At 51.0% G+C, this 23,457-nt stretch overlaps 1 protein-coding gene and 1 long non-coding RNA gene across 2 annotated transcripts in view; both read left to right on the forward strand.

Moving 5' to 3' along the window:
* Positions 1 to 101: 101 nt before the first annotated feature.
* On the forward strand, positions 102 to 8,935 carry LOC129391412 (uncharacterized). Its single transcript, XR_008615476.1, has 3 exons — positions 102 to 280; positions 2,867 to 2,962; positions 8,897 to 8,935. It is a non-coding gene; the product is annotated as an uncharacterized lncRNA (long non-coding RNA).
* A 1,786-nt stretch (positions 8,936 to 10,721) lies between these two features.
* ST3GAL2 (ST3 beta-galactoside alpha-2,3-sialyltransferase 2) overlaps positions 10,722 to 23,457 on the forward strand; it is a 43,408-nt gene continuing 30,672 nt past the window's right edge. Inside the window, exon 1 of the mRNA XM_007102566.4 lies at positions 10,722 to 10,898. The gene's annotated coding sequence lies outside the window, so the exon portion shown is untranslated. The remainder of the gene's footprint in view (positions 10,899 to 23,457) is intronic.

Genomic DNA, 23,457 nt, shown 5'->3' on the forward strand with positions numbered 1-23,457 from the left:
TCTTTAACGCGGGGCTGTGCGTGCCTTCGCGGCGCACCCTGGGAAATGTAGTTTCAGCCCTCCGCCCGCCCTGGCTTGTCCTCCGCAAAAGCCCAGCTCAGAGCTATCGCCTAGGCCAGCGGAGATGGTCAGGGCAGCGCTTTCCTAAAGGGCAGTGATTCTTCCCTTCGAGAAGTGAGGTGAGGGGAGAAGGCGGCTCGCTGGGCAGCAAAACTACAACTCCCAGAGGAATCAGTGCGTTTTAAAGACAAAACTCGTTTTCTGAGACTCGGGGTTCCAGGTTTGTGTTTTGTTCGTTTGTTTAACCCCCTGGCCTGGGGCGTGGTGCCGCCGCGTTTCCCCGAAGAGACACAAATCAAACCCGGAGGAAAAACCCCACAGGTGTCGTTTGAGCGTAAGCGACTACCGTTGGATTGGCAATTGGCCATGCTTTTGCGGGTTCATTACGTGGGTCCTTCGGGTAGAAACTTTTCAACTCTGTAGTGGGAAAAAGATCTGTGGCTTTTTTGGAAAAGTTATGAATGGCAGCATTGTTCGTAATAGCGGAAAACTGGAAACTCTCTCTCCAGGGTACTGGGAAAATAAACTAGGCACATCCATGCAATGGAATATTATGCAGCAGTTAGAAATAATGAGCTAGATCTACATGTACAATAGGGAAAAGTGTTCAAGACACTTTGTTAACAAAGAACATTATGTATGGGAATCTACTCATGTCAGAAATAATGTATGCGGACCTGTAGTACATGTGGATGGGAACCGAACTGGAGGGAGCACACTCTGAGGTGGAGACTGCCAGGGATGGGGATAGGCAAGGAGAACTTGAGCTTTATTTGTATTGTTTGAATTTTTCTTATGAGAATATACTTGCCAAATCTAGTGTCCTTAATAGGGAGCCTGCAAGGCCCAAGCGGTCAGTCTCAGAGAAGATGAGGGATTCTGCTCTAACTCTGTGTAACCTTGGCCAGTCACTTGGCTATTCTGCCTCCTTGTCTTTATCTGTAAAATGGGGGTAATAATAGTGTCAAATGCCTAAGATTCTTATGAGGATAAGATAAATAAATTCTTGACTCCATAGTAAATGCTCCAAAAATATTAACCATTATTATGATGATTGTTGTTATTCCCATGTGGACTCCTTAAAGGTGGATCAATGGTTTGTTCACTATTGTATCCTCAGTCACTAGAACGTGCCTAGGACATTGTAGGTGTTTAAAACAACTTGGGTTTGTATTGTTTGTTTTTCTGTTTTTTGGGTTTTTTCGGCCGCACCACACGGCTTGCCGCATCCTAGTTCCCCAGCCAGGGATCAACCCCGGACCTCGGGTCCTCGGCAGTGAAAGCGTGGATTCCTAACCACTCGCCCTCCAGGGAGTTCCCAGCAATTTGTTGAATGAAGGAATGAATAAAGAGCAGTCCCCTGCTCAGCTCCTACTACCCTGCCTCCTCCCCCAAATCTCTCTCCTTCTCTCAGTCTTCTCCCACTAGAGTCATCCCCCCTCTTCACTTGGCCCAGGTCTCATCCTCCTTCCCCCACTTCAGCACCTGCTCTCTCCTACTGTGAACCCAGCAGGCCTCCAGGGAAGAGATGAGCTGCCTCCCACTGCTGCTGTTCTCAGCAACGCAAATCCCCGCTCTGCAGTGGAGTGGAAGGCGGGGATGCCTGCAGCTGCAGCGTGGCGGGGGCTCAAGGAAAACAGCTCCGAGGAGCTCAGAGGCCGAGGGCTTCACCCCACCCACTAGGGCGGGCATGCTGGCCGGGTAGGGAGTGGCTCCAAGGCCACTAGCAAAGATACTCACAGAAGGCTTTTTAATAAGATAAAGCCCTCAGCAGCAGACACAAAAGAGCAGACACATGTAGCTCTCCACCCCACGGTCTGGGGTAGACAGAGCCATGAAAAAACATTCTGATGCTATAATATAGGGTAGATTCTAGTGGTTAAATACAGGGTTTGGAATCAGACAACTCCTCCCCAGTTCTCATCACTTTCTGACAGTGTGAGCAAACCACTCAAATTCTTTGAGCTCAGCTTTCTTCCTCAGTAAGAATACAGTAGTATTTGCCTAACCAGGTTGTTGGGAGGATTCAATGAGCCAATGCATATAAAGGATCTGGCACAGAGTAGGCATCCAACTTCCTTATTAAACAATCATTCTGCCAAAATGTAAGGGTGCAAGTCTGGAAGGCTTCTTGGAGGAGGTACAATCTGCAGGACCCTGCATGAGATATGAGGCTGCTGGTAGCAGGAAATCCCTCTGGGAGCCAGGACTACCCACAGGGATATCTTAGGTTGAGTTCCCTAGATGCCTTAGGTTGAGTTCTCAGAGCCTGAGAAAGGGAATCTTGTGCAAATGATCTTTTAGGGCAGTGAGGGAGGCAGGATAGGGCAGGGGAAGAAGCCAAGCAAAGATGTCGGTTCAGCTAAGTCTAGCCTCAGTCTGATCCTCTGGGAAGCTCTGGAGCATAAAACATGTCACAAGGTTTATCCCTCTTAGAAGCAAGGGAGCTGCACTTTTTACCCCACATCAGTCATTCATGGGCTGTGGGCGGGCCAAGGGGAGGTAGGGAAAGGAGGGCATCTCCAGGCAAAGCAGCTCACAGGGACTGATACCAGTTCTTCAGAGAAGGGTGCATCTATGAGACATTAGCAACCATCACTCACAACAGCAGGGGAATGGGTGCAACCATCCCTGTAAAGGTATATAACCAAGAGTATTTACTGCCAGGGGACTGGCAAAGAGATGGGAACTGGATGAAGAAAATGGGGAGAGGATATTAAATTCTCCTACTGGGTCTTCCAAGGAGCAGTTGAAGCAGCTGATATGTTTTTGTTTGTTTGCTTTTATTTTTTGCCATACCACACAGCTTGCAGGATCTTAGTTCCCCAACCAGGGATCGAACCTGTGCCCCCTACAGTGGAAGTGCAGAGTCCTAACCACTGGACCGCCAGGGAAGTCCCTGGTATGGTTTTATAAATTTATTTATTTATTTATTTTGGCTGTGTTGGGTCTTTGCTGTGCGCGGGCTTTCTCTAGTTGCGGTGCACGAGCTTCTCATTGCCGTGGCTTCTCTTGTTGCGGAGCACGGGCTCTAGGCGCACGGGCTTCAGTAGTTGTGGCGCGTGGGCTCAGTAGTTGTGGCTCGCGGGCTCTAGAGCGCAGGCTCAATAGTTGTGGCGCATGGGCTTAGTTGCTTCGCGGCATGTGGGATCTTCCCGGACCAGGGCACGAACCCGTGGCCCCTGCATTGGCAGGCAGATCCTTAACCACTGCACCACCAGGGAAGTCCCCTGGTATGGTTTTAAATAATCAAAACCCAGACCTGATAGGATTACCAAATAGTTAACCCTTTCTGGAGAGCTAATAAGTGTACTTTATAATTAAGTGGCCCATCTTCCCCAATGCCTGATTTGCCTCTGCCAAATATCTTATGCAGTATTTTTCAAAAGGTGCTGCTATAGGATGTTAACAAGTGTTGCTGCAGAGGAGGTACAGATCCATTAAACAAAGGTAGACAGGTTTATTTTCTTCCCACAACTTTTAAACCAATATACTGGATAAACAAAAACAATGGAATATTATTCAGCCATAAAAAGAATGAAATACTAATACAGACTGCAACATGGATGAGTTTTGAAAACAGTATGTAAAATGAAATAACTCAAACACAAATAACTACATATTGTATGATTCCATTTATATGAAATGTCCGGAATAGTTAAATCCATAGAGACAGAAAACAGATTAATGGTTGCCAGGGACTGATGGGAAGAATGGGGGGTGATCGCTTAATGGGGACAGAGTTTTCTCTTGGGATGATAAAAATGTTTTGGAACTAGATAGAGGTACTGGTTACAAAACATTGTGAATGTATTAAATACACTGAATTGTATGCTTTAAAATGGTTAATTTTATGTTATGTGAATTTCACCTCAATTTAAAAAAACAACCACAACAAGCTCAGTGTGCTTGTTGCTAATGGGGTGTCAACTGTTCCCAGGCCTTCTCAGTGGACACAGCTAAGGAAAGAAATACCTATATGCATGGGGAACCTCTAGGCTAACCTGTAAAGCATTTCACAAACAGGTTAGGGAATCCTTTTTTGAGAGCATCTCACAGGACCTATAATGTAGAAGGCTGACCCAGCGCATGAAACATTGGTGGAAATGTTTTTATTTTGGGGGGGTTTTTGTTTGTTTGTTTTGAGGGGATGACTTTTGGTTTTGGCCAAGCCGCGGGGCATGCGGGATCTTAGCTCCCCAACCAGGGAACGAACCCGACCCCCGTGCAGCGGAAGCGCGGAATCTTAACCACTGGACCACCAGGGAAGTCCTATGACTCCTGTTTTAATCAGCACTCTTCTTCTGCCTTTTTGTATAACTTTTGAGAAACTGTTTCTCTGAGCTGGGTCTTACTTTGTACACCAGACCAATGGTCTGCATTGATATAACTGAAAGGACAGTAAAAAAAGTTTAACACTTTTAATGTCTGTCAGAGTGCTTTACTAGGTTTCAAGCTCCAAGAAGATAGGGTCTAAGTCTTCTATATCAGTAATTTTCACAGTGCCAGCCAGTGTGCTTTCCACATAGGCATGCACATAGGAATAGGTAGTACACACATAGGAATAGGTAGTACACACATAGGAATAGGAAGTACATATTCTATGGAAGACCTTGGACCAACCACTTTACCTCCCTGAGCTATCTGCCAATTTAGTTCTGCCAGAAGCTAAGAAATAATTAATTTAATCAACATTTCTGGAAGGTCTGTTTGGACCTACAAAAGCCGGTCCTCTGCTCTCCAATAGACTGTTATCTAGTGAAGTAATGATAACAAAAGACACCATCAGTTGAAGCTTCCCCAGTTCCATTCATTTAATCTTTTATCTGGATCATCAACATTTAGATCATTTTTAATCTTTGCTCTTACAATGCTATAACAGATATCCATTTCTATATGTAACTAAGAACATGTGTGGATAGGATATCTTCCTAGAACTTACTAGGTCAAATTGTGTGTTCATGTGCAATTTGAAGATATTACCAAGTCTATTTTCATAGAGGCTGTATGGATTTCCAGCCACGTTGGCAGTGGCTGGAGAATCCTTGTTCCCCACACACTTGCCAAGATAGCTATCAAGCTTTTTGATCTTTGCCAATCTGATAGGTGAAAAATGATATCTCCGTGTGGTTTTAATTTGCATTTCTTTTATTAAGAGTGAAGCTCTGGGCTTCCCTGGTGGCGCAGTGGTTGCGCGTCCGCCTGCCGATGCAGGGGAACCGGGTTCGCGCCCCGGTCTGGGAGGATCCCGCATGCCGTGGAGCGGCTGGGCCCGTGAGCCATGGCCGCTGGGCCTGCGCGTCCGGAGCCTGTGCTCCGCAAAGGGAGAGGCCACAGCAGTGAGAGGCCCGCGTACCGCAAAAAAAAAAAAAAAAAAAGAGTGAAGCTCTGAGAAAATAAGTGTTGGTTAGAATGTGGAGAAATTGGAACACTTGTATACTGTTGGTGGGAATGTAAAATGGTACAGCCGCTGTGGAAGACATTGTGGTTCATCAAAAAATTAAAGACAGAATTATCATATGATCCAGGAATTTCACTTATGGAATATATCCAAAAGAATTGAAAACAGGAACTCAAAGAGATATTTGTGAACCCATGTTCATAGCATCATTGTTCACAATAGCCAAAAGATGGAAGCAACCTAAGTGTCCGTTAATAGATGAATGGATAAAATGTGGTATACACATACAATAGAATATTATTCAGCCTAAAAAAAGAAGGAAATCCTGACGCATGCCACAACATGGATGAACACTGAGAACATTATGCTAAGTGAAATAAGCCAGACACAAAAGGACAAATATTGTCTTCATACTTACATGCCTTGGTAGTCAAATTCATAGAGACAGAAACTAGACTGCTGGTTGTCAGAGGCTGGGAGGAGAGGAAAACGTGGGGAGTTATCCTTTAATGGGTACATAGTTTCAGTTTGGGAAAACCAAAAAGTTCTGAAGATAAATGGTAGTGTTTGTTGTACAACAATATGAATGTACTTAATGTCACGGAACTGTACACTTAAAAATGGTTAAGATGGTAAGTTTTATGTGTATTTTAGCACAATTGTTTAAAAAAGAGTGAAGCAGACTTCCCTGGTGGTCCGGTGGCAAGACTATGCACTTCCACTGTAGGGGGCACAGGTACCAGGGAAACTAAGATCTCGCATGCCACAAGGTGTGGCCAAAAACAACAACAGTAAAACATAAAAAAGAGTGAAGCTTTGCATCTTTTCACGCCACAGCCATTTGTGTTTCCTTCTCTGTGAACTGTCCGTTTATATTCTTTTCACATTTCCTGTTGTTCCTTGGTCATCTTCTTACTGATTTACAGAGCACTTTGTATTAGCCTTTTATTTTTTTTTTGCGGTACGCGGGCCTCTCGCTGTTGTGGCCTCTCCCGTTGTGGAGCACAGGCTCCGGACGCGCAGGCTCAGCGGCCATGGCTCACGGGCCCAGCCGCTCCGCAGCATGTGGGATCCTCCCGGACCGGGGCACAAACCCGTGTCCCCTGCATCGGCAGGCGGACTCTCAACCACTGCACCACCAGAGAAGCCCTGTATTAGCCTTTTACCCTGATATAAATTGCAAAATTTTCTTCCATTTTCCTTTTGATTTGGTTTTTGTTGTGTGTGGTTTTTTTTTTTAATAAACTTATTTATTTATTTATTTTTGGCTGTGTTGAGTCTTCATCGCTGCATGCAGGCTTTCTCTAGTTGCGGTGAGCAGGGGCTACCCTTCATTGCTCTGTGCGGGCTTCTCATTGCGAGGCTTCTCTTGTTGCGGAGCATGGGCTCTAGGCGCACGGGCCTCAGTAGTTGTGGCTCACGGGCTGTAGTTGTGGTGCACGGGCTTAGTTGCTCCAAGGCATGTGGGCTCTTCCCGGGCCAGGGCTCGAACCCGTGTCCCCTGAATTGGCAAGCAGATTCTTAACCACTGCGCCACCAGGGAAGCCCTTGTTGTGGTTTTGGTTTTTAGCTAGGTATGAGGTAGCGATCTGACTAAACTTTTAAAAACCGTTTTATAAATTATAAATTAGGAGTTTGGGATTAACACATACACACTACTGTATATAAAATAGGTAAACAACAAGGACCTACTATGTAACACAGGGAACTATACTCAATATCTTGTAATAACCTATAATGGAAAAGAATCTGAAAAAGAATACATATATATCCATAACGGAATCACTTTGCTGTACACTTGAAACTAACACAACACAGAACTGTGTACCTTGCTCTGGGTCACACAGGCCATTAGGGTGGGAGCTGCCAAATGGGTCAAACAGAAAGCCAGGGAGGGAGGGAGCCAGCTCCACTTTGCACCTTGCTACTTAGTAGCTGTCTGCCTCCAAAGCCCGGTGCTCACATCCACCATGTTCACTTCCTGTTCCACTGCTTTCCTTGCTCTGGATGCTCACCAACAAAGGTAGGCTTTTAAGAGAATGAGGCAAATTCAAGTGCTACCCGAGGGGTGATGTTCACTGGTGGCTGTGCGGCTGAGGCAGTTGGGAAGAACCTTGTGGAAGAAGGAAAACTCAAGGTAGACTTTGGAGAGTCAGGCAGAATTTGGATGGGTGGAGAGGATAGGAAAACACAACTGGCAAGGGGAAATGGGTAAAAACCGATTTGACATCTAACTGGGAGGTAGTCAAGGGTGATGATGGGGCTTCCTGTTGGAGTTGAGGGATAGAGAGGGTCTGTCTGTCTTGCCCACGAAAGGACATCTTAATTCTGCCTGGGTAATCTGCTAACAGAGCTTTGGGAGATGGATGTAAATTCAAAAAGGCTAATTACCTTCTGCCTGTGAGGGAATGTTGCCATTGCATGTGACTCGGGTACAGAGGCAAAGCCCTTACAGGAAGGGCCTGGCAGCTGGTTTTAGGTGCAGAGCATGGGGTTGCATGTGGATTACTTAGCCCCTCTACGGTCTGTGACGGGGACACACACACACACACCAAAAAAAAAGACAGAAAAGCATTCCAGCGTCAACATTAGTTAGGGCCCAATGCCTCTGGTGGCCTCTTGGCTACTTGCTCAAGGACCTAGCAATAACTTGCCCTTTGGCCCTTGGTGGATGGGAGGAAGGCTAGAGCCTGGGGCCCGAGAACTCATAGCGCATACCCGCTTTGTCAAAGATAAACAAGGCCGGGCACTAGTTAAAGTAGTAAGGACAGATTTTAACCAATATACTATCACAATAGTATATTGCAACTTCAATTTGCACAGAGGTGACTGGGCCTTTTTAAGGGAGAATGAGGGAGTATGGAGGGAGGTGAACAGGGGCTCCGTAGAGTCAGGGAAGTGAAAAATTACAAAGGGTTGGTCAGTGTAAATGCTGATTAGGCCAGCTGAATTTGTTAGCTGGCAATTATTGAAGTTAGGACTCCACCCACCCACAGAGACTGGGAGACAGAGGCCCTATCCATTCCAACGATTACATTTCAAGGGAATGGCTTTCAGGTCCTTGAGAAAGACACATAATACATATACATCTGATATACACCTCAAAGGGACAGGAAGAAGTCACAGTTGTAAGCCCTTTTTAGTATATGCTCTAAGAAAGGAGTGGTGGTGGGGAGCTTATTACAGGTGTTGTCTAGAACAAACAGTAAATTCTGGAGCTTTCTTGGGCAGGCAGTTTAAAGGGGGTTAGGGTCATCCTAGGGATGTGGCCTTGAGGTGTTAGAAACTATGTTATTGGGTTTAAGTCTTTTAATGTGGGCGGAGGAGGGTGGATAAAATTATTTGTGTTGAGAGTGTAGGTTTTGTTTGTGGGTTTTTTTTTTTTTTTTTTTTTGGCCGCCCCTCGCGGCATGCAGGATCTTATTTCCCCGACAGGGATTTAACCCGTGCCCCCTGCAGAAGCTCGGAGTCTTAACCACTGGACCACAAGGGAAGTCCCAAGAGTGTAGTTTTTATAGGCCAAGGTTGAGGCCTATTGGAGAAGAGGGCCCAGAGGAGCCTGGCTAGAGTTTGGTGGAGCAGAGAACATTTGTCGTCTCACATCTGAAAGAGTCTGAGATCATGCCTGAGGGTGAAGGTCACCAAGTTCCCACTTCTGAGGTTTGTAGCTCCCAGAACATCATGTGGTAAGTAGGGTCTACCTGGGTAGGTGTGAGAGTCACTCTCTGCTACCTGACAAGTCAGGAATCCACCTCCCCACCTCTCAGTCTGGCCGGTTATAGGTCATCATACACCCAGAAGCAGAGGATACCACTGAGCTGACCCTATTCTATAGGTTTGAGATTTCAACCCCTGGCTTGCACCCAGAGCTTGGGGCAGCAGGGTATACCCTGCTGGTATACCCCACCTGTCCCTCTTTGAAACAGAAAACTTTCCCAGCTTTGGAGAGAATGCTAAGGGCTAAGGTCTGGAACACCTTTCAGGCCCATGTAGTATTTTCCTTTTACTGAATGAGCTGATTTATTTATTTAAATTAAAAAGAGCATTTTTGTGGTAAACTAGCCTGAGACCCCGCTTTCTATAGCCTGGTTCTTCAGAGGCTAATATTATTCCACAGCCGGCCCATCCTTGAAGGACAGTGCCAGAACTCTAGCCAACAAATGCCAATAGCAGCAGTTCTCAAAGTGGTTCCCCAAACCAGCATCACCTGGGAACTTGTTAGAAACGCAAACTCTCAGGTCCACCGTGGAGTTAAAGAAACAGCAACTGGGGGTATGGGTCAGCTGTGTTTGAACAAACTCTCCAGGAGAATCTGATAGACGCCAGCCAGTTAGAGAACCACTGGCTTACAGGCCTCCCCTCTGCCAGAGGGGATGAAACTTGGAGGGCAACCTGGAGCTTCATTAAGATTGAGGTAGGTTTGGAAATTGGGGGAAGCACGTGCTGAGAGAAGACATGGAAAAATATTTAAAATGTGTGCACTTTGCCCTAAACAGTTGGGAGATAAGGGCACCAACCAGAGAGTGAGACTGGAATGACAAGGTGCCCCAGGGGGTGAGCACTCCAGGAAACCCACAGACACTCGGCCCCTTTTTCCCAAGTCGGGAAAACCACACGCCCACGTGGCTCCTGGTGTTCTCTCTTCTCCCGCCTGTGCGCAGCGGCCCCACCGCAGCTCCAGCTTGCGGAGCCGAGGCACAAAGCCAAGCTAGCCTCAGGTCAAGGCTCTTTGCGAGCGCAAATGGGAACGGTACCCGGGGCGCGGTTCTCGGGCCAGAGGCTTCCCCTCTAGTCCCGCTCGGCTGCAGCTGACCACAGCCGTGTCTGACAGGCATCCTCGGCTACTTTGCATCTCCCTTGAGATCCAGGTATTCAACCCGGGTCCGGGGTATCGCAGACCCCACATCCTATTTCCACCATCGCGAATCCGGCCTTCTGGGAACGGAGATCTCCCATCCCCCTCTCCCCTCTTGCGCGGTAGAATCCCTGAGCCTTGGCGAAACTACAAAGCCTACAAGCCCTAAGGCTCACGCGCTATCTTCTGGGAGTAGTAGTTCTGGATGCCGGACACCCCCAGCGGCCCGGCGCAGGCTGGACTCCATATCCCAGCATGCCCAGGGGCATGAAGGAGGAGGTGGGAGGGGACAGACCGGGAGGATGTGAATGGGGAGGGGGCAGTTGCCCCCCTGCCCCCACCCTTCCCTTCCAGCCGGGCTGGGGTGGGGGGAAGGGCCGGGCTGAGGCGGCGGCGGCGGCTCGGTTGCTCGCTTGGGGAGGGCACGGCGGGCAAGGGCGGGACTGGCCCGCTGCGGGCGGACTGGGGAGCCGCGGAGATAACGGGTCCAAACGCTGGCGGCGGCGGCGGCTTTCTCTGCACGGGCGGAGGCGGCAGCAGGAGCGGCGAGTATGGCCCGCGCGGCGCTCGGCGCTGACTGAGGTGCGCGGGCGGGATGAGGGCGGGCGGGATGTGGGGCGCCCCGGGCCCCTCTCTGCCCCGAACCCCCTCTGCGCGGGCAGCTGGCTCGGCCAGCGGCCCACACCCGCCCGGTCCACCCCGGCAACTTCCCCTGGGTCGGGGCGCTGGGCTCCCCCGTGGGGCGGGGTTCCGCTTACATTGGCCTCAACCCCCTTTCCTTTCCTTCTGCTTCTGCACCTCCAGCCTCTCCCACGCGTGGCTGTTCCACTCCTTGGTGGCAGCCCCCAGCCCCAGCCCTGGGAAGCGCTCCGTGCCCCAGTCCCGACTTCAGTCCACTGCCTAGTTCGCGCCGCCAAGCCCCGCGCGCGCTCCTGGCCTGTGCACTACTGAGAGACCCCTGCCCCGCTCCTGTTGGCCGAAGGATGTCTGCACCATCAGCACCTCTCTCCTCTTTCCCCTACCTGTCACTGCCCCCTAGCCACCCACAATGGCCCAGTTCTCTCTGATGAGACCTAACAGCTTGACCTCCTTCCCACTTTGGAGAAACTGAGGCTTGGCGTAAACCAGGAACTTGGCCAAGTCCATGCCCCAGTCCTGTGGGGCTGGTCTGAGCCCATGTGTTGGCATGGAAGAGTCATTTCTTCCCTCCAGTCATTCCTAGGTGACGGGACCAAACTTTCCAGCTCCCTGCTGCAGCTCTGGGCTGAGCTCACTTTAGTCTCCCCTTTGGCTTTCTCCCACTTCTGTTTCCCCCACCTCCTTCCTGTATTTCACTTCTGGCCTACTCTGCCTGTAGGGTCACGCACCTATTGCTCGTTTACTCAAGTTAGCCTTTTGATTTTTATTTCTTGCCAACTGCATCCATCTCCCATCCTGCATCTTACTCTACAGTGCTTTATAAAGCACTGCAGAACAGAGTCTAAGGTGGTGTTGGGGAGAAAGGGGAGAGAGAGGGGCTGGTGGTGGAAAGGGAGTGGCAGCCTCTTTAAACCAAAGCTGCCGAGGGGGTGTTCAGGGCACTCTGGGGTCCCTGGGTGAGTCAATCCTAGCCAGTAACGCACACTCCCACCTTGTCTTTGGGACAGTTGTCTGGAAGCTGGTTGGTCATCCCTTTCTTTTATTATGCCTGATGGACTCCAGCATCCCCCTGAGATGGAGGGAACCTCCTACATTGGTGGAGATGGCGGTGTAAGAGGAGTCTGGGAGACCACACCCCTAAGTCTCATCTTGCTTCTGCTGCTAACTTTGGGGGGGCTTGCCGGTTCAGGGAAGGATGCCTGCTAGGTTCCCTGAGCAATTTGTGGAGGAAGATGCAGTGACTGTAGGTGGTGATCTCAAGTTTAGTCGTGGTTTTCAGGATTTGAAGGAAAGACGGAGCCAGGGCTCAGAGAGGTGGCACAGACTTGTGTGTATAATTCAGTTTTTTGTTTTCAGTTTTTTGTTTTCAGTTTTTTGTCTTCCTTCGGCATGTTTGCCCATGGGTCACCCCTTCCTAGCCCAGTCTTCAGTTTCCCAGTGGGAAGTTGGGGGAGGGAGGGAAATCTATGAGCCATCAGGAAGGCAGGCTCTGGGAGTTCCGCTGGGGTCCTGAATGAGCAATCTTGATCTGAACCAGATGGTTCTCTGCTTCAGCACCCCTCTCTCATCCCTCCCCCTTGGCTGTGAATAGGACGCCTTTAACCTTGTAACTTGAGAATGGAGGAAGGGAGGCCAGGGGGCCAACTGTCTGTGTGCGTGTTTATGTCTGCATCTGCACTCACGTGCGAGCTTGCCAGGGACCTGAGGGAGTGACCCTGCAGGGGAATGCGGTGTTGTGATGTGCTGTAGCATGCTCACAGATCTCTAGGAACTTTCTGAGCCCAAACCCTAGATAGTGCCAATTTCCAAGTTGCTAAGAACCACTAGGTATGGCTCCATGGGCTATTTCCCCATGAGCCAAACCTCTGGACCTGAAACATGCCTCAGGGTGAGGATCACTCTTCTTCAGAAAACTACCTGCAATTATGAGGTGTCCGAAATAGAAGCATGGGGGGACCGGTTTCCCAGAACTGGAGTTCTCTTTTTCCCCCGGTCATGGCAAGAGAAGATCTGAGGGGTGGAGTCTGGTGAGACGGATGGGAAGCTGATTCCGTTGCTTTGTTCTATACCCCATCCTGCCTTGTGTATTTGTGTACTTGATTTTGACCACCATTAAACTATGGAAGTTCTTCAGACGTGTCCTCATTTATGAAATATCACCACCTGGCTTGGTCCTTGGCGCATAGTAGGTGTTCAGTAATTTGAGTTAAAGTGGAGAGTCTTGCAGTTAAAGGGCAGGATCTCTCATACTTGATCAGACATCAGAATCCCCCTGGAGAGCTGTGTCAGCACAGCTGGCTGGGCCCTGCTCCCAGAGTTTTCTGGTTCAGGCAGTCTGGGTGGGGCCTAGGATTTGATTTGATTTGATTTCTGCCCGGTGTCTTGGCCATAACACTTGAGAACCACTGGTTTGGGGCCATGACAGTTGCTTGGGTGATTAATCCAGGCAGATGTAAAGTCTTTTTGTTTTTCTTTTTTAAAATAAATTTATTTATTTACTTATTTGGCTGCATTGGGTCTTCGTTGCTGCACGTGGGCTTTCTCTAGTTGAGGCTAGCGGGGGCAACTCTTCGTTGCGGTGCGCGGGCTTCTCATTGCGGTGGCTTCTCTTGTTGCAGAGCACGGGCTCTAGGCGCGTGGGCCTCAGTAGTTGTGGCACACGGGCTCAGTAGTTGTGGCTCGCAGGCTCTAGAGCACAGGCTCAGTAGTTGTGGCGCACGGGCTTAGTTGCCCCGCGGCATGTGGGATCTTCCTGGACCAGGACTCGAACCCGTGTCCCCTGCACTGGCAGGAGGGTTCTTAACCACTGCGCCACCAGGGAAGCCCCCAGATGTAAAGTCTTAAGAGAGATTTCCTCCTACCTTGCTTCCGCACCCAGGCTTGTTCTGGCAGCTGCCCTGGATTAGCCTTTTCCTTCCATTCTCATGCTGCCCAGTGTTGGCTAGGTTGATGGTAGGAGTGACTTGTGGGACCTGAGCTCCCAGTCCCCCTGTAACCACATAGCAGCCACTGCCCTATGGCTCTTTGAAAGAAGGCCCCGCAAAAGCAGGACATTTAGGCCCCAGGGCTTTGGAAGAGAGGTGGCCGCGTGGACATGGAGAAGCAGACGCCAAACCCGGCCCTCATCTGCCCTGTCCCTCAGAACGAGCAGGCGGGGGTGCTGGCCATGCTGCACACTGGACAGGGTGCCTGGGAATCTCTGAAATTTAGAAAAACAGGAGGAACCCCTTACATTGTGCTTTTACTTTGCCAAGCATTTTCCACCTGTTCTTCTTTAGGAGGTTGATGAGGCAGATGTAGACACAGGCGGGGTTACTGAGAAACAGAGAGCTGCACTGTGGCTCACACAGCAGGCCCAGCGCTCCTGATTCCAACGCTCTGATGGAGCACCTGCTAAAGCAGTCGCTGTGAGTAGCTGGAATAACGGCTGCTGTTCCCTGAGCGCTTACTCCTCACCAGTCACCGGGTTAGATGCTCTCGCATGCCCGCTCCTCAGATCCTCACAGCAGTGTTGTGGAGTCGGCATTATTGTCGCTCTTTCATAGACGAAGCACTGAGCCTTGCAGAACTCACGAGACTTGCCCAAGCTCAGACAGCTGGTAAGTGGAGAATACGGAAGGCAGACTCGGGCCTTACTGACAGCACACCCTGTGCTTTGTCGCTCACTGTCCGTCTTGCCCAGAAAACCTGTCATTGTCCTCCGGGTTGTCTGCCCCCAGAGCCTGGTGAATTTTACTGAGCCTGGAACTATGCCGGGTGTTGTGGAGGAGGGAATGACCAAGTCACTGTCCGCGGGGAGGGGGATAAGACAAGTACACTGGTGTCCACAGTGGAAGGCAGAAGGGGCAGCCAGCGACTTGTGGGTTTAAAGGAGGCGGAAGTCATCCACCTAGAGGGTTCAGAAGAGGCCTTTGGGTTGGGCCCTGAAGGGGCAGGTAGAGTTCCAGCAGTGCCTACAGGCTGGAGAGTGTGCAGGCCAACAGGTGCAGAGAGAGGCCATCATGGCACTTTTAGGGAGTTTTCCCTTTTGGTTGGAGCATAGGAGAGGTATTTCAAAAAGCAGTGAGGGCTTCCCTGGTGGCGCAGTGGTTGAGAGTCCGCCTGCCTATGCAGGGGATGCGGGTTCGCGCCCCGGTCCGGGAGGATCCCACGTGCCGTGGAGCGGCTGGGCCCGTGAGCCGTGGCCGCTGAGTCTGCGCGTCCGGAACCTGTGCTCCGCAACGGGAGAGGCCGCAACAGTGAGAGGCCCGCGTACCGCAAAAAAAAAAAAAAAAAAAAAAAAAAAAAAGCAGTGAGAAGATCCTGTTTGGTTACAAGCAACAGCTTGGCTGATTTTGGCAGGAAAGGACTTCATTGGAGAGCTATGGGAACTCCTAGAATCTGAGGGATGACTCAGGACCCACGTCCCCTCCAGGGTCTTGGAGTGGGTAAGGCAGGAGCCAAAGGCCAGCCTCTTCAGGGTACCACTGTTGCCAGGATAAATCTGTTCCAGCTGTGCTCTGTAATTTTGTCACCACAGCTTGGGAGTTGTATCCCAGGGAGGATATGTCTCTTTGGCCCAGGCTGGGCCATGTTTCTTCCCTGGCCAGGGAAGGGCTGGTGGCATGGTAGGCAGTCCCCCCAGACTGTATCCAAAAGCTGAAGTCCCCGGAAGAAGTGGCAGTGGACACAGCAATAGATCAGTCCAGCAAGGTGGTCAGCGAGCACTCGAATCGGCAGACAGCAAAGGGAGGGCTTGGTTCTGAAAGGTTTCTGAGCAGGCAGAGGGCAGGCTGGCAGCAGGGTATGGCTGGGTCATAAGGGGACAAGAAAAGAAGGGAGGGAGGAAACGGAAAACTAGATAGGGTCCAGGTGAGATGTAATGAAGGCTGGAACTTGGCAGTAGAAATGGAAAAGAAGGGACTGATTCTAGAGAATTGTGAAAGTAGATATTCTCTGGAACAGACACTTCATTGGCTAGGGTTTGACACTTCATTGCTTGGGTGATGAGGTTGGTTCCTTTGGCTGAAATGGGGCAGTCAGGAGGAGAAAGAGTTTGCAGGAGATGATGTGTCTTTGCTTTGGAGGAGCTGCACGCAGGATGCTCACAGCACACACGGAACCCTGGTGAGCTCACTACTCCTGACTCCATGCTGCCTGAGGTTTGGGGCCTCAGCCCTGAGGAGGTGGGGGGCCCAGTACATCCTGAAAGCAGCTGGGGCTTTGTTGTCCACGCTCAACATGCCTACATCTCTTCTGTCTCCGCAGTTCCACCTGCGTGGCCTTCTTCCTCCTCCTTCCCCTTCCCCACTCTCAGTTCCCATGCCCCACATTCCCCCACCACGTGTTCCCAGTACCTGAGCCCTTACCAACTAAAGGACCTGGCCCAGCTCTCTGGTGACTTAGGTTTTAGATTTTCCTCCCTTTCTGCTCAGAATGGGTGTTAACAAGTCCTCACTAACTATTAGGGCAAACATCTCCAAATGACATTTTGCAAGGAGAGGGTCTGAACTTTGCCTGCTATCTGGGGACAACAGGCTTTTCCTCCAGTTAGGCCGGGCTCACCAGGGACGCCCGTGTGTTTCCCTAAGCAGCCATTCTAGAGCACTTCTTGGTGCTTATTCATAAATCATTATACAGCATATTGTCAACACGCTTTCATGTTGCCATTGCAGATCTCTCCTAAGGCCCCAGGGCGTAGGCTGGGCTTTGGGCCACCCCAACTTTCTAGCTGAGAACTGGGGAAGTTTCCTCCTACAGGAACGGGAGGGAGGGGACAGGGTCCTCTCTGGGGTGAGGCAGGAGGGGCAGTGCTGAAGAGTACTTATCTCCACAGATTCTCAGAGGGAAGGTCATCTTCCTGGGGTGAAGAGGACTGTTCCCCTCAGAGCTGTTAGCATTCAAATATATGTGCTATTTTGTCACCTATGAATGCAGTGCATTCCACCATGGACGGTAAGGTGAACCAGGGACAAGAGAAATCTAGAGAAAAATGTAACCTTTCTTTATTTTGATGTCAGTGCTAAATTTGTATTTGTGAAATAATAACATTAAAACAAAACAAACAGTTCTGCTATCAGTTGTTGAAAAACATCCTCAAATGGCTTCTTCCTTCAAGGGGATGTGACTCTGCAAATGAGGAAGTCCAGAGAGGGAAAGAGGTTGACCGACATCCCCCCACTGGCTGCTGACGTGGGAGGGAAGCCGGCAGCACACGGGTCTCCTCCCTGGAGGGGCACTGTTCTCTGGCCTGTAGTCCTCTGTTGCTCATCTCTTGCTAGATTATCACCTTTGCCCATTAGCATCCTTTTTCCTTTTTTCTCCTTCTCTTCCTCTCCAGGATCAGGGAGGGAAGCATACCAGAGGGACACAGAAAGCAGCCCCGCTTCTGTGCACTTGAGGCCTGAGGCCCATCCTGCTCCTGAAAGGGGGATCGAGGGAGGGCAGGAGACCCTGAGGTGTTGGGGCATGACCCAGGGACCCCAGGGAGCAGCCCTCACCCTTTCTCTCCGAATCCTTCCACTGTAAAGTCCTAGCACAGCAGGCAGGCAACAGCCTCCCAGCTTGAGCAGGTCTCAAGCCTTCTGAGGAAGAAAATCGGCAACAAATGCGAATAGCTAATTGGTCTAGAGGGAGCCGTTCTGGTGAGGAAGAATCAACAAGTTGTTAGTGTGGCTGAAGGGAATTCATTCAGAGGGGCTGGAGTGGGTAGTGAGAGGGGAAGTTGAGAGGTGGGTTGTAGGAAGAGGCACAAGGGAGGGAACTGGGGCGGCGGAGTGGGAATTCCCCCTCCCCACTCATGTCACCTCCCACAGCCCCACTCTGCTCCTTCACTCCTACTCCTTCCTTCCCTTTTTTTTTTATTGAAATGTAATTGACATATAACCTTATGTCAGTTTCTAGTGTGCAACATAATGATTCCATATTTGTATACACTGTGAAATGTCTACAAATTAGTTAACATGTCACCATGCATAGTTACCACCTCCTTCCTTTCTGGTGGGAAGGGCCCCTTTGGGTTTACAAGGGACTCTCCCCTGACCTGTCAGTGGAGTTCTCTCCAACCCTCATTCTCACCCAAGTTCAGCTGAAAACAAAACACCTCATTTGATACTGATGGTAAACTGGAACCAGAGTGAGGAGGAAACAAAAGTCTCTGTGGCCTGGTGCTGAGGCCTCTGGCCAAGCCAGTGGAACAGACAGCAGCCGGAGGGACTGAGGCTGTGCGGGAAGGCAGGGAGGGGTGAGAGCCCCTGAGCTTCCAGTTCCTGTGTCCCTTGGGTTTCCTAGGGAACCGTCTGAGTCCGAGGCGGCCACAAGGGGGTTTCCAGGGGTTGGCCTTCTCTCTGTTCCATCCTGTCCCAGAGGGCTTTGTATTTCCCTGAACCCACTCCTGTGTAGCTTCTGGCTGATTCCTGGGGCCTCCAGCATGGCTCAGGAGGAGACCCCAGATACCACGGGTAGAGGGAGATGGGAAAGCCCGAAGGGGGTTTGGAGAGGCATGGAACCCCGTTCAGGCTCTTCCAGTGTAGGGGAGCCAATGTTGGCACTCCCTTAGAGAGGAAGATGCTATGAAACGGGAGCAGGGTAAGCAGTTTATGTCAGGGAGGTCCAGCCCAAGGCCACAGTGGCAGCTGATGGATGAAGGGAGTTCCTCAGTGCCTGAAAAGCAATTCAGGCTTGGCCCTAAAGCAGCAGTGGATAAATGTGAGTTCAGATCTCTCAAGTGGCATTTCCTGTGATTAACACAGAAGATTCCCCACCCCTCTTTACACCTGGTTGAGATATTTCACAAGGTGTCTTCTTCCACCCATGCTGCCCACCCACCATCCCAGCAATTCCTGCCCATCCTGGATCTGTGGGCCTACCCTGCCATTCATCCCGCGCAAAACAGGAAGAGGAGCCAGCAGACCCTCTGATGTCTGCCACTGTGGCCAGGGTGGGGGCCTGGCCTGAATGAGAGCCTCAGGGTAGGGCTATTTGGCTCTTCCAGAGAGGAAGCAGTTTGTTTGGTCAGGGGACCCCGATGATTTTCATAGTCCAGGGCCCAGTCTGGCTGGGTGTATACAGGATTCTCACTGTCTTACTTACCTGCAGGGGGTTTGGTGCTGTGTGACCCAGGGCAGGTCGCTGCCCCTCTCTGGGCCCCAGAGTTCTCATCTGTAAATAAAGAATTTAAAGACCTGTTCAGGGATTTGCTCTCAAATCGTCTGGTAGGCCTGACAGAGGAACGTCCTGAGTGAGTGAGGAGATAGTGCTGGGGCCCAGGATGCCACCATGCAGTGCAGACGTCCATGGGAATCGCTTTGACCTTTCTGCTAACCCGCTTGGGTGTACTGAACAGCAGCCAGCCTGCTCCGGCATCTCTCTGGAGAACTTGGGCTCCTGCAGCCAAGGGAGCTGTCCCCGTGCCTCCCATTGTCCTCGTCCCCACCTCCCAACCCTCGCTCTGCCTCTGTCCTGGGTTCAGGCAGAAAAACCCAACTGGTCTCTCATTGCATTCTTCCCTTCCTATACTGGCCTATACTGGTTAGGCCTTGGGGGTGACTGTTTATAGGCTTCCTGTTTCTTTCTGCTCCCTGTCCCCTCACCTCCTTATACCCTAACTCTGCTCTAGCAAGATTTTTTCCCCAAAGCCAGCATGGGAGGTTGGATGACAGGCTGATCATGGAGGACTCCAGATCGGCAGCACAGACTCCTGGCGGGTCTGCAAGGAGTTGAGAACACGCCTGGAAGGGGGCTGGGTAGAGCTTCTTAGTAGAGGAGAGATGGAAGATGGTGAGGCAAAGACCACACATAACATGATGCGAAGGACTGAACTGAATGGGCAGGGACCACTGGCCCCGAGGAGACCAGTTTGAGCAGAGCATAACATTTCATTGCTCAAGAAGGAGAAGCAGGATGGAGAGGTCTGGCCAAGAGATGGGCCCCAAGAACCACCCTGGTGGGGGCGGGGCGGGGGGAAGACCTGGGTTTTCCCAGGGCTGGGCTGGTTGCACACGATTGTGCTGGAAGTATGGGAAGGGTTGTTAATGAGTGTTTGTTCTCCACAGGCTGTGAGGCTGCCAAGGGTCATTCTGATAAGAGGGGAGAGATAGGCTTCTTGAGTTTTATCCTGCCGACAGCTGCCTTCTCTCAGCCTGCGCCACAGATACTGACAGGCTATCGTGGCCCTGCTCTGTCTTCTCGACTTTCTGATATACACAGCCCCTGGCTTCAGCCCAGCTGGGCTTCCCCTGCTTGGCCTCCAGCTCCCGTTCCCATCTGTGGTTAGATGAAGTCTGTACTGGGGGAGGGTCAGTCCTGGCAAGACTGAGCTGTTCTGAGCCTGACCTGGGAGTGGGATGTACTCCAGGGTGCGGCCAGGGCTCTGGGCTGAGCAATGACTCCCAGACCTGCCTGGTCCATTTTGGTCTCAGGGTTAACCTGCCACTCAGCCAGCCAGACCTGGGACCATGGGGTCTTAAGGGAGTCCCACCTTTGCCCCAGAGCTTTGGGAGGGCTGGGTGTTTTGCTGGGAGGAGTGGAAATGGGGATCTGATGGAACTTGCATTTGGAAAGATAACTTTGGCCTTTCTCTGGAGAATGAATTGGAGGGGGGCGTCCCTTGAGTAGATCTGGGGCTTTAGCAGTTACAGGGCTACTATTGGTGGAGGGTGACAGTTCCTTGGATAGAGTGTTGGTGGCAGACGTGGAGGAAGGTAGAAAGCTGAGAGATTTAGGTCGTAAACAGGTGGACTTTATAAGAGGTTGGCTGCAGGAGGTTGAAGGAAGGAAGGGACAGAGATGACTCCCAGGTTTCAGGGTTGGCTGGATGATGTTCCTTTCCAGACACTGGGAATACAGAAGGGAGTCCAGTCTGGGGGGCTTAGAGCATGCGTGAGTGTGATTTGGAGCAGGGTGAGTTTGAGGTACTTTTGGGTGCCTCTAAGGTATGTCATCAAAGGGGCGGCTTCCAGAAATGAGTGGGATAGATGTGTCTGGAGTTCAGGGGAGTGTCCGGCATCATTTGAAAAGCCAGACATGACTCTTAACAGGTTGAGAAACAGGTTTGGAAAGGGTTCCTCCCAAAATCATTGCCAGACAAGGAATGGAACCTAGGGTCCTGACTCTCTGTTGCGTTCCATGTCCAGGGTCATCTTTTCTTTCCCTGACCGGTTCAGGGCCCAGCCGGGCAGCACCCTCCCCTCCAGTCTTGCTTGTGGTGTGGGGACTCTGGCTGTGGGCAGTGCTGACCCCGGGCCACCCAGAAAGGCCACGCATGTCAGTGGCTCTCTCGCTCTCTGTACAGCTGGGCAGTGTCCCCGGCTGGAGGAGGGTGTGGGTCCTGGCCAGGAATGAGTCACTGATGGGAATCCCAGAATCACTTCTGTTCCTGTGGGTCCATGGGGCTCTGAGCTGGGTTGACCTATCAAGGCCAGGTTCAGGGCAACCCTTCTGCACCAGATGGCAAGCGATACTGTAGCGGCTTTTAAAAATTCCTTTAAATGAAATGGAAAATGGCTGTACATGTGTGCAAGATTGTATCAGTTGGACTTCTTCAATTACAGCAGCCAAGAATCCAACTCGGAGCGCTTTGATAAAAGGGAATCCGTTGACTCATACCTGAGGGAATGCCTGGCCACTTGCAGGGAAGATAAGGGACTCAACTCCATCTCACCCCGCCCTTCTCCATTGTGACACCATTCTCAGTTCCCATGTGGTAGAAGGTGCCTGTCAGCAGTGCAGGCCTCCGTCTTCTCAGAATCCCATCCCAGGACTGCCACGGGAGTCCTGGGTTCACTTGGAATCAGGGTCCTTGCCCACCCTTGGATCAAGTACGTGGCTGGCTGCATTTGGTGCTCTGATTGGCCAGGCACAGGGATGGAAATTTGGGGAGAGATGACTCCCCAAAGGAAAATGGGGTTGTCATCCATTCCAAAGACTTCGTGTATTGAGGCAACAGGCAGAGCTAGGTGTGCATGTCAGAATCACCACTGTAGACAAACTTATAAGGATTTATTGCCATGTATTCATTTACCTTGTTAAAAACAATGCTAGCGTGTAGAATGGGACTTAGAATCAGAGTCATTCCATTTACAGATCAGGAAGTGGAGGTTGAGAAATATGCCCAATCTCCTCAAACCAGTAGGTGGAAGAACTGAGTCCAGAACCCAGGTCATCTGACTTGCAGGCTGAGGTTCTCTCCAGTAGTAAGTGGTGTCTTTTAGGGAGGAGCCCCCGTGCCCCGGTTGCCCATCCACAAAGTCATTCATCCCTTTGGACTGTAAGACAAAGAGTAGACACAGGCAGGTTATGGCAAATGGTCCCTTCCTCGTGGTGGCCCGGGGCCATCTGTCTGAGACGAGGGAGACATTCACTCAGTGTGCGTTCAACCAGGTCCCAGTAAAGAGAGGAGGCATTGGCTCAAGTCTGCCCGCTTCTGCCCTGGTGCTGCCTCCATCCCCTCCCCGTCTCCCCTGTCATCTCAGCTTCCTAGATGCTCGCCCTCCTCTGTGCTGTTTCCTGCTGGGGCCTAGATAAGGATGTAGCTCTAGGGCTGCTGTGCTTTCTGGATTACGTTGTATTTCCTGCTGGGGAGGGTTGAGCCCCTGTGTCTTCTCCCTTGGAAGAGAATGCCCAGGATGGTGGTGCCAGTTTCAGGTACAGAGAGATGAATAGCACAATTTTGGCCTCAGTTCACCCGTCACCTCCAATTTGTAAAGGGTACAGATGTTTGACCCAGCTTGGCAGAGCCAAGAACGGGGTGTTGTAGAAAGAGCTCTGAGGGAATTTCCTGGCGGTCCAGTGGTTAGGACTCTGCACTTTCACTGCCGAGGGCCTGGGTTCAATCCCTGGTTGGGGAACTAAGATCCTGCAAGCTGGGTGGTGCAGCAAAAAAAAAAAAAAAAAAAGCGCTCGGGGCTTCGAGCCTCACCTTAGCAGGAGGAGACCTCACGTTCAGTCTGACACAGAGTGTCTTGCCCAGAGTGGGTCACTCCCCTGGGGCCCCTGGTCAGAAAGGGAAGGCTGTCCCCTGAGTGTGACATGTATGTTAATAAGATGCTGGAGGTCCTGGGAGCTTGGGGGTGCTTCTCCCCAGCCCCAAGGTGCTCAGTGAGCAAGGCGGGGCTCTTCTGAGTTTGGGACTAAATTCCTTTTTCATTCTGACCATCTCCTCATGCATCTTTCCTCCCACCCTTCATATGCCTGCTGACAGCCAGTCTTCTCTGCTGAACTGTCTGCCAGCCCAGACTGACCAGAGCGCTGTGTCTGCCCTGCATGCTTGGCTCCCGCAGGCTCCCTGGTCCACCTCTTTCTGTCTGGGTTCATGTTCTCAGAGATTGGCCAGCCTGGGTCTGGCCTCCTGTTCCCTCAGGCTTAGCCACAGCGCCTCCTCTTGTCCCTGACTCCCTCTTCTCGGTGAGGCTGAAATTCACTGGTACCTCGGGTACATAGTGCCTTGCAGCTTATAGTCATTGCTTATTTCATCTTGATGGGTGGGGACTGTGAGGTAAGCAGGGCAGCAGGCATCATCATGCCC

This window comes from Physeter macrocephalus, chromosome 17 (assembly GCF_002837175.3).
Source record: "Physeter macrocephalus isolate SW-GA chromosome 17, ASM283717v5, whole genome shotgun sequence".
Lineage (NCBI taxonomy): Eukaryota > Metazoa > Chordata > Mammalia > Artiodactyla > Physeteridae > Physeter > Physeter macrocephalus.